The sequence below is a fragment of the Sander lucioperca genome, chromosome 8 (genome assembly GCF_008315115.2).
Source record: "Sander lucioperca isolate FBNREF2018 chromosome 8, SLUC_FBN_1.2, whole genome shotgun sequence".
Lineage (NCBI taxonomy): Eukaryota > Metazoa > Chordata > Actinopteri > Perciformes > Percidae > Sander > Sander lucioperca.
Genome location: NC_050180.1, coordinates 8,216,916 through 8,224,415, shown reverse-complemented (window position 1 = coordinate 8,224,415; position 7,500 = coordinate 8,216,916). Strand labels below are relative to the sequence as shown.

Sequence of the window (7,500 nt, the reverse complement as noted above, 5' to 3'; positions counted from 1 at the left end):
TCGTTAACTGAAATAAAAATAAAAACGAGGCATTACAAAAAAACGATAACTAAACTAAAACTGTAATGTCTGTTTGCAAAACTAACTAAAATAAAATAAAAGGATCGAGTAAATGTCCTTAGTTTTCGTCTTTGTCGATGTCTTTCATAGAGCAAATAACGTTATATCTTTCCGACCATGACATTTCCCGTAGACATGTATAGTTTCCAACTCCGAATCCAGAAATCCCGATATTCCACGTCAAATTGAACACAACACAGTCCATCCCCTCGCCTGGCATCATGGCGGTACCGAAAGTCGGAAGAAAGCGGCACCTATTTGATTATGTCTGTGTCAGATAAAAGCAAGTGCCTTGCAGTGGAAGGTGGTAAAATATGTGGACAATTTATTACAGGGAAAAATCCCACGAATTTGAAAGTACATTTGAGAAGCGCACACAAGCTAGGAGGCTAACCTAGCTTACCTTAACAAGGTAAAGGATAAAGCAAAGCCCCTTTCCCCGAAACAGAAGCTAACCCCGGTATCGTTACGGGCATGGATGTATGGATACAGGGCCAGGCAGCATGACGGAGACAACAGCGGGACAGAGAACACTACAGGAGGGCTTTCACCGGCGACCTGATAGCTGCTGGTTAGTACATACGCAGGAACACCAAAAGCGGGAGCAAGCGTGGGTTAATATGTGGATTGATACTGGGATGTCTACACAACTGTGTGAGTCGATTGACTTCTAAAGGTTCGCCACTTTACTTGACCAAAGTTGAAAACACCTGTTCATGTATGTCTTCTTTAGTCTGCTGGCGATTTAGGTTTTTTTCCTGGAACACGTGCGGCGTCTTGTGTAGACTGTTTACATATTTATGACCATATGTAGGCTACATTTTATGTACTGGTGTTATTGTTGAATACATTGTGATTACATATTTCTAAAATTGTATGATGTTTTTGTTGAGGTATTAAGACTAAGACTAAAACTAATAAAAACTAAACTAAAACTAAGCATTTTCAAAAAATAAAAACTAAACTAAACTAGCAAACCCGCTTTAAAAACCAATTAAAACTAAACTGAATTTGAAAACAAAAAGTCAAAACGAAATAAAAACTAATGAAAAATGCAAAACTATAATAACCTTGGTAGCTACTTGAATGACAAAGTCTAAGTCTTTGACATTTCCCCATTAGTTTGTCCCCATTAATCAAAGGAAGCACAGGACAAAAGATGACATTGGCATGATATGGACTTTCACATTGGCATCCGTCTTCATGACAACACAAATTCACTGGTTTCATGCTTTACAACACCACTTATTGGCTTGTACCTTTTTTTTTTTCGTAATTTCCATTGCTAAACCCTAAACAAACCCTCTGGTGTTGAGGTGGGAGCAGTGGTACATCTGCACTTGCATTTATGCAAATCAGGTGGGGCGGTGGAGTTTTGCTGCTCATTCACTCATTATGCATTACCAAGCTGGAGGTACTCTGTGGTGGTGAGTGATTGTTTTGCCGCTGCACCAGCCATGTGCCCTGTACCAACATGTTTGCTGGAGCTCAGAAGACATCCTGAGGATGCCTGCTGTACTCACAAACACTTCACTGTACAAACTTGGAATCTGTGGAATACATTATCACTCTGCTGTGTAGGAAAGCTTAAGCATTGCTGTGTGGAAAGGAGGTATTGGCCTAAAGGTTAAAAAAAGTGTTAAGTTAAAGATTAGAACTTTCCCCTGCCCCATGCCCACTGCTGCGGGCCCTTAAGCAAGGCCATTAATACATATATGCTCTATTGGTGCTGCTCAGTGGCCAAGAGATCACACAGTGGTTGGAGAGGCCAGCTCTCAGGTGGGAATGTGTGTACATGTGTGAAGCTGGGTGTTTCTGCAAAGGAACATTTGTAGTGCACTCAATAATAATAAAATAATAATAATAATAATAATAATAATAATAATAATAATACATTTAATTTATAATGCACTTTTCATCAAAGATCTCAAAGTGCTACAGGTTAGAAACACAAAAGATAAGCAGTTTAAAATACAACAAAGAAAAGAAACAAAAAAGAAAAAAAAATCTAAAATTCTAAAGGGGACCAAAAGCTTTGCTAAAAAGAAATGTCTTCAGGCCTTCAGGAGTGAACTAAAGGAAAACAAATAGTTCCTGTTGGGCACAAAATGATCCAACAGGAACAAATGCCACGGATGCAGGTAGTGGGGGTGCTGAGACCATCCACCCTTTTATCAGGCATTTAAAAAAAAAAAAAACAGCAATTTTCTTGCAGTCCTAAATACAGTGTTCTTGCTGCACATAATTGCTAATGGTTGCTGTGAAATGTAAAGTGTTCAGGTTTGCTGTGTACTTTTGTTATACATTTAAAAAATTGGTTGACATTAAAATAAATAAATAAATAAATAAATAAATAAATATATATATATATATATATATATATATATAAATAAATAAATAAATAAATAAATAAATAAATATATATAAACCAGTGACCAGACAGTCACGACCAGAAATGGCACCGTGACTGTGTTTGTGCTTCTGCACACTTACTGTAGAGCCTGCACAGCATTAGGGACCGTTCGGTATTTATGGAATGGACCACTGGAGGAAAATAGGGGAGGGTCATGTCTTTTTATTTTTTGCTGAGGGGAGGGTCATCCAAAATTTTTTAGTCTGGGCGGGGGGGGGGGGGGGGTCATCCAACTTTTTTATTCATGAAAAGAGCAAAATTTCAAAGTGGCCTGTTTGGTGCATATTTATCCATGTGGCTCTCAGTCTCGGCCCCCTAGCAGATGGTTCTGACCGCGTACGCAGAGTTTGCTGGGGGGGGCACCCCCCCTGGTGGCTCAAATGCCATAAATGCCATGTATATAAATGTGATGTCAGCTTACTAATTGATTGCGCGTTTTGTGTAGATTTGGACTTTTATAGCCTATGTTTTATTCCACTTTGTTTAAACGGCGAAGTGGAGAGGCCTCGTTCACCTGTTTGGAGCTGGCTGGTGATTGTGACGCTCGTATCGGCCTTGATGGATACACCGTGACTCTTACTGATCTCTGTGGATTACTTTTTTTCGTGTCATTGGATTACGGCAAAATACGGATCTTTTTTTCTCAACTTGTCTTAACGTTTTATGGTGTGACTGCGCTTCGTTTCTGCGTTTGGAGAGGCATCTCAACAGACTGTAGGTCCAACACTGATTGTTCACTGTTACATTTTAGTTCAATTTAAGCATCTGTCTATTGCGTTCCAAAACAGCCGTGCCGCGATTGGATTTCATAAGGGCGAATTGTTAAATTGTTAATTGTTATTGTAAATTGTAACTTAAAATCTGCTTTAAAAATAAACATGTCTTTTGGAATATAATGTTCAGCTTCGGCAGCATGACCTATGTGCTAAAATATACAATGACGAAGCCTAGTGACGAGTCCATAGCAACCAGTGCTGAAGTTTCCCAGTGTCCTTTGCTGAATGGTCTCAATGTTTTATTGTTTTATTTCATATGAATACTAGTTTACTAGAGGAGTAACTTAGTATTTGAAGTAATGCAGTAATGCATGAAGTGTGCATTTAGTTTCCATGCTTATTGTGTTTCCACAACAATGTTAGTGAGTAAATCTACTGAAATGGCCACCACACCATAACAGAGGAGTGGGATGTGTAAGATGAGAATGCAGAGGTTAACTCCTGTACATCATGGCTGTAAAAATCAAATGGTATCTGTACTTCTTTCCTAAGTGCAAACTTGCACGCAAGGGGAGGGCCATGCCTGTTTTTCAAATCGTTTTGGAGGGTCATAGGAAAATTATTACTGATGAGGGGAGGGTCACGTCTTTTTAGGTTAGAGGCCACAAAACTCCTCTGGTGGCCCCTTAATTAAATAATGAACAGTCCCTTACGTGCCAATGTATTGTATGTGTAATGTGGAGTTAAGAAAGTAAATACTCTTTATTAAATTAAATTCTCTTTCAATAAAGAGCATCAAATTTAAAAAATAAAAATAAAAAAGTACTATCGTCAGAGTTCTTATTCTGCCTAGAAGAAAAGAGAACAGTGAGAAGGAGTCACCACTGTCAGTACAGAGAGGCCACCGCGGTTTGAATTGTATAAGCAACTTCAATCCTAATTGTGAAATGTAACTCCTACTGAATAAAGCCCAACTGATAATGGATTTGAGGCTTACTTTTAAGGGTTTTTTTAAATTCACAAATTAGAATTTCTTATGAAATTCCAATTATAGCCTTTCTTTGCTTCCATACAGCACTATTACTTAAAAAATCTCTCCCTGACAAAGTACAATATAAATTGAACAAAAGTCCCTCGAGAACCCACAACAATTTTTTGCAATTATCAAATGAAGACATTGCTCATTGGAATGGTAATGGCTTCATTATGACTTCCACCTTGGCTCGGAAATGAGACCTTGAGACAAGGAAGGCAGAGACAAGAGGGACAGATTGGAAGTTGGGGGTCAGACCCGGCTTCAGGAAAAGAGAAGCAGAAGCAGATGCAGAGAGTCCTACATGAGCAGAATAACAAACAGCCCGCAGGAAGAAAAGATGTAGAACGTGAAGGGCGCATTGAATTAGTGTTAAGATAAAGACATCAGGGACTAGTTCTGCAACCCTTCAAACTGGTTTCTCTCCGTCAGTGGAAGGGCCACACACTATGTGAGCGAAAACAGCCAACATTATCTCTCAGGCTTTCAGTGACAGCTGATGAGCCGATGGGCCATAGTTAGCATTCAATTATATCCCCTAAACTATTAAAAATAGGAGGGGCAAAGTTAAAATTGGCCACGGTGTTAACATGCTTAAGGAAATAAAACTATAGTTTGCTCAAACCATCAATACTTGTCTTCAACATCCCAATAGGAATATTTTTGGCATATTTCCAGAGCTGTGACGTTAGGAAGCCAAGTCACCAGATGTTGTCCTTTAAGGAGGATTTTCTGTCCAGTCCAATCAATGATGCAGAGGGTAAGGTCTCCAAGAATGCAAATGAAGACATTAAAGCCGGGGGCACAGCGCTGACATTTAATCCTCAGCGGACAATATCATGAAGGACATGGAAAATCAAATATTACAGGATTTCCCCACAATTGGAGTTAAGAAACCAATCATTTATCATCCGTTTTTTACTATTCTATTTTGGCTACTTTTATGCATTATTTCTCTTATTTATAACTCAGATTTTGTGTTTCCGCTGCGGCTTTTATCAGTGGAGTTTGCATGCTCTCCCCTTGCCAGCGTGGGTTTTGTCTGGCTATGCCGTTTCCTCCCACAGTCCAAAGACATGCAGCTTAGGTTAATTAGCCACTCTAAATGGCCCATATGTAATTCAGACTGAATTTTGTGTCAACACTGTGATTGATTGGCGACCGGTCCACGGTGTACCCCGCCTCCCAACCAATGTCAGCTTGGATCGGCTCCAGCCCCCTGCAACCCTCTAAAGGATACGCGTGTATAGAAAATTGATGAAGGATTTTCTGTTGTCTGTAACATGTTCTAATGACCAAACACAATGTGCATATCAAAGCATGTGCTCATTTCAATGCCTGTTGTCCTCTCTGCTGCCATCTTTTCCTTTTTCCTGCTTGATTAATCTTCTTAAAGTTACATCCTCTAACCTTTGGTGTGTCAATACACTACTCTTGTTTTTCCACCCAACTGTCCCTTTTAAAATGTCATCGGTGAGCTTAAAAGGATATCTGGGGATTTGTGGGTATTGTTGGGTGTTAAAGTAGCCACACTGATGAGTCAAGTTCTGCCAAAAGAAGCAATAAGCCAAACAGGAATACAATAGTGAAGTGGAATAAGTAAGTTTCAGGATTTCAGGGTTCAATGTGAGTTTCCTAATAGATGCATTGTCACAGCCTCTGATGAACATAGATTACCTTGCAGGCAGCTGGTTTTCTGCGGTATCACGATTATATATATATATATATATATATATATATATATATATATATATATATATTTTTCCAGGCTTTAAGTAATGCGTCTGAACTACCAGCTTACTGAACCAATCAGCGTCTGGTGAGGAGCTACTTGCCGCTACGGGCGTGGTTTAGTTGTATGTCGGCCGCGGCTGTTTGTTCAAAACAACGACAGACTTGATATACAGATAGTCTATCAACCTGGCAGCTATATAGTGCCTGCCCTTTTCCAAACATGGATGATGGCTTCTCAGATAGTTCTGCGTTAACAAACCGTCTGGCACGTCAGGTTAGGGCATAGAACCCTCCTGATTGAATTATAAACACATAAGATGAGCAAACATGTTGGAAATGATCTGTTTTTGATAACTAGTGAAAGACAAGACTGTTGATAAAAATAGAAGTAAAGCACGCCATCGCAAGCTTAAAGGAAAGCTCCACAGATGTTACAAATCAGAGTCTATTTACAGGTGTTTGGGGGTACTACTGCATATGAGAATAAAGTCGTATAAAGCCTTTTGTGTCTCTAGAGGAAGCTGTGTGAAGGTGGTAAGCATTAGTTCAGGTTTACACTCACAACTGAAGAAAACAAGTTTGAAAATGAAAAACAATCTGGGGTAGTGAGAAAAAAGTGAGCTTACCAGACCTCTGTAGCCCGCTCCTCATCTGTGCTTGAGGATAGTGGCTCGAGGCTACATTAGCCACTGCTAGCATAGCACACCCCATTCTCTGACCAAACTGGTGGAGTTGCATTGTGGGTAATGTAGGCGCCAGGTTTTGACAAAGAAGAATTTATGGAATAAAAGACAATATTTTTGGTTCTGCTGCATGCTAAACTGGTGGAGTACTCTTAAGAAACCTGATCAATACATTTACAAGATGCACTTCAGACTTCTGGTGCAGTGTTTTGTTCCCAATTACAAAAGGCAAAACATTCTGAATTCTGGCTGGCGTCTCCGTCATAGCAACGGCTGCTGACGAGGTTTTCCAAAAATCATTTAGAGCCATTTGCCACACTACACTGACAATTTTTTTTGTTGACATTTTCAAAGTTGAAATATTTATACTATTTTATCTATTGGCTTTAACACAAATCTGTAGTATTGTTGAGACCATTGCAGTAGTCATGGAAATAAATCTTTAAAATATTTATTCAAACTGGTTAAAACCAGAACCTTTTCCAACTTTTCAACTGTATTGCAAGGAACCAGAATGCCATTTTCATACCTAGGACCTACTGCTGTAGAAAGTGGCCAAATACTTCTACTACTGCCCTTCATTTGAAACATGCAGCAGTCTTAAACAGGTTTAAAGCCAGTCAACAATATCAAGACAGGTTTGAACAGCAGTGATGAATGAATAGCTGAAAGACATACATTGTTATCATCCATTGTATCTTATCCTAAAGAGTGTCTTTCAAAATTGAGATATCAATCATGTGATAGACATTTTAACTACTCTTCCAAACTGAAGGAACAAATCCTATAGACACAAGACACGTTCTTGGGCAAATTTTGCATCTAAGATCATAAACCCAGTGAGCAGTACACTGATTCAAG

General features: G+C 39.2%; 1 long non-coding RNA gene across 1 annotated transcript in view; it reads left to right on the top strand.

The window, feature by feature from the left end:
- Window positions 1–3,180: 3,180 nt before the first annotated feature.
- The window catches only part of LOC116044150, an 8,486-nt gene continuing 4,166 nt past the window's right edge, over window positions 3,181–7,500 (top strand). The window contains exons 1-2 of the long non-coding RNA XR_004103626.1: window positions 3,181–3,191; window positions 3,439–3,452. This is a non-coding gene — a long non-coding RNA (uncharacterized LOC116044150). The remainder of the gene's footprint in view (window positions 3,192–3,438; window positions 3,453–7,500) is intronic.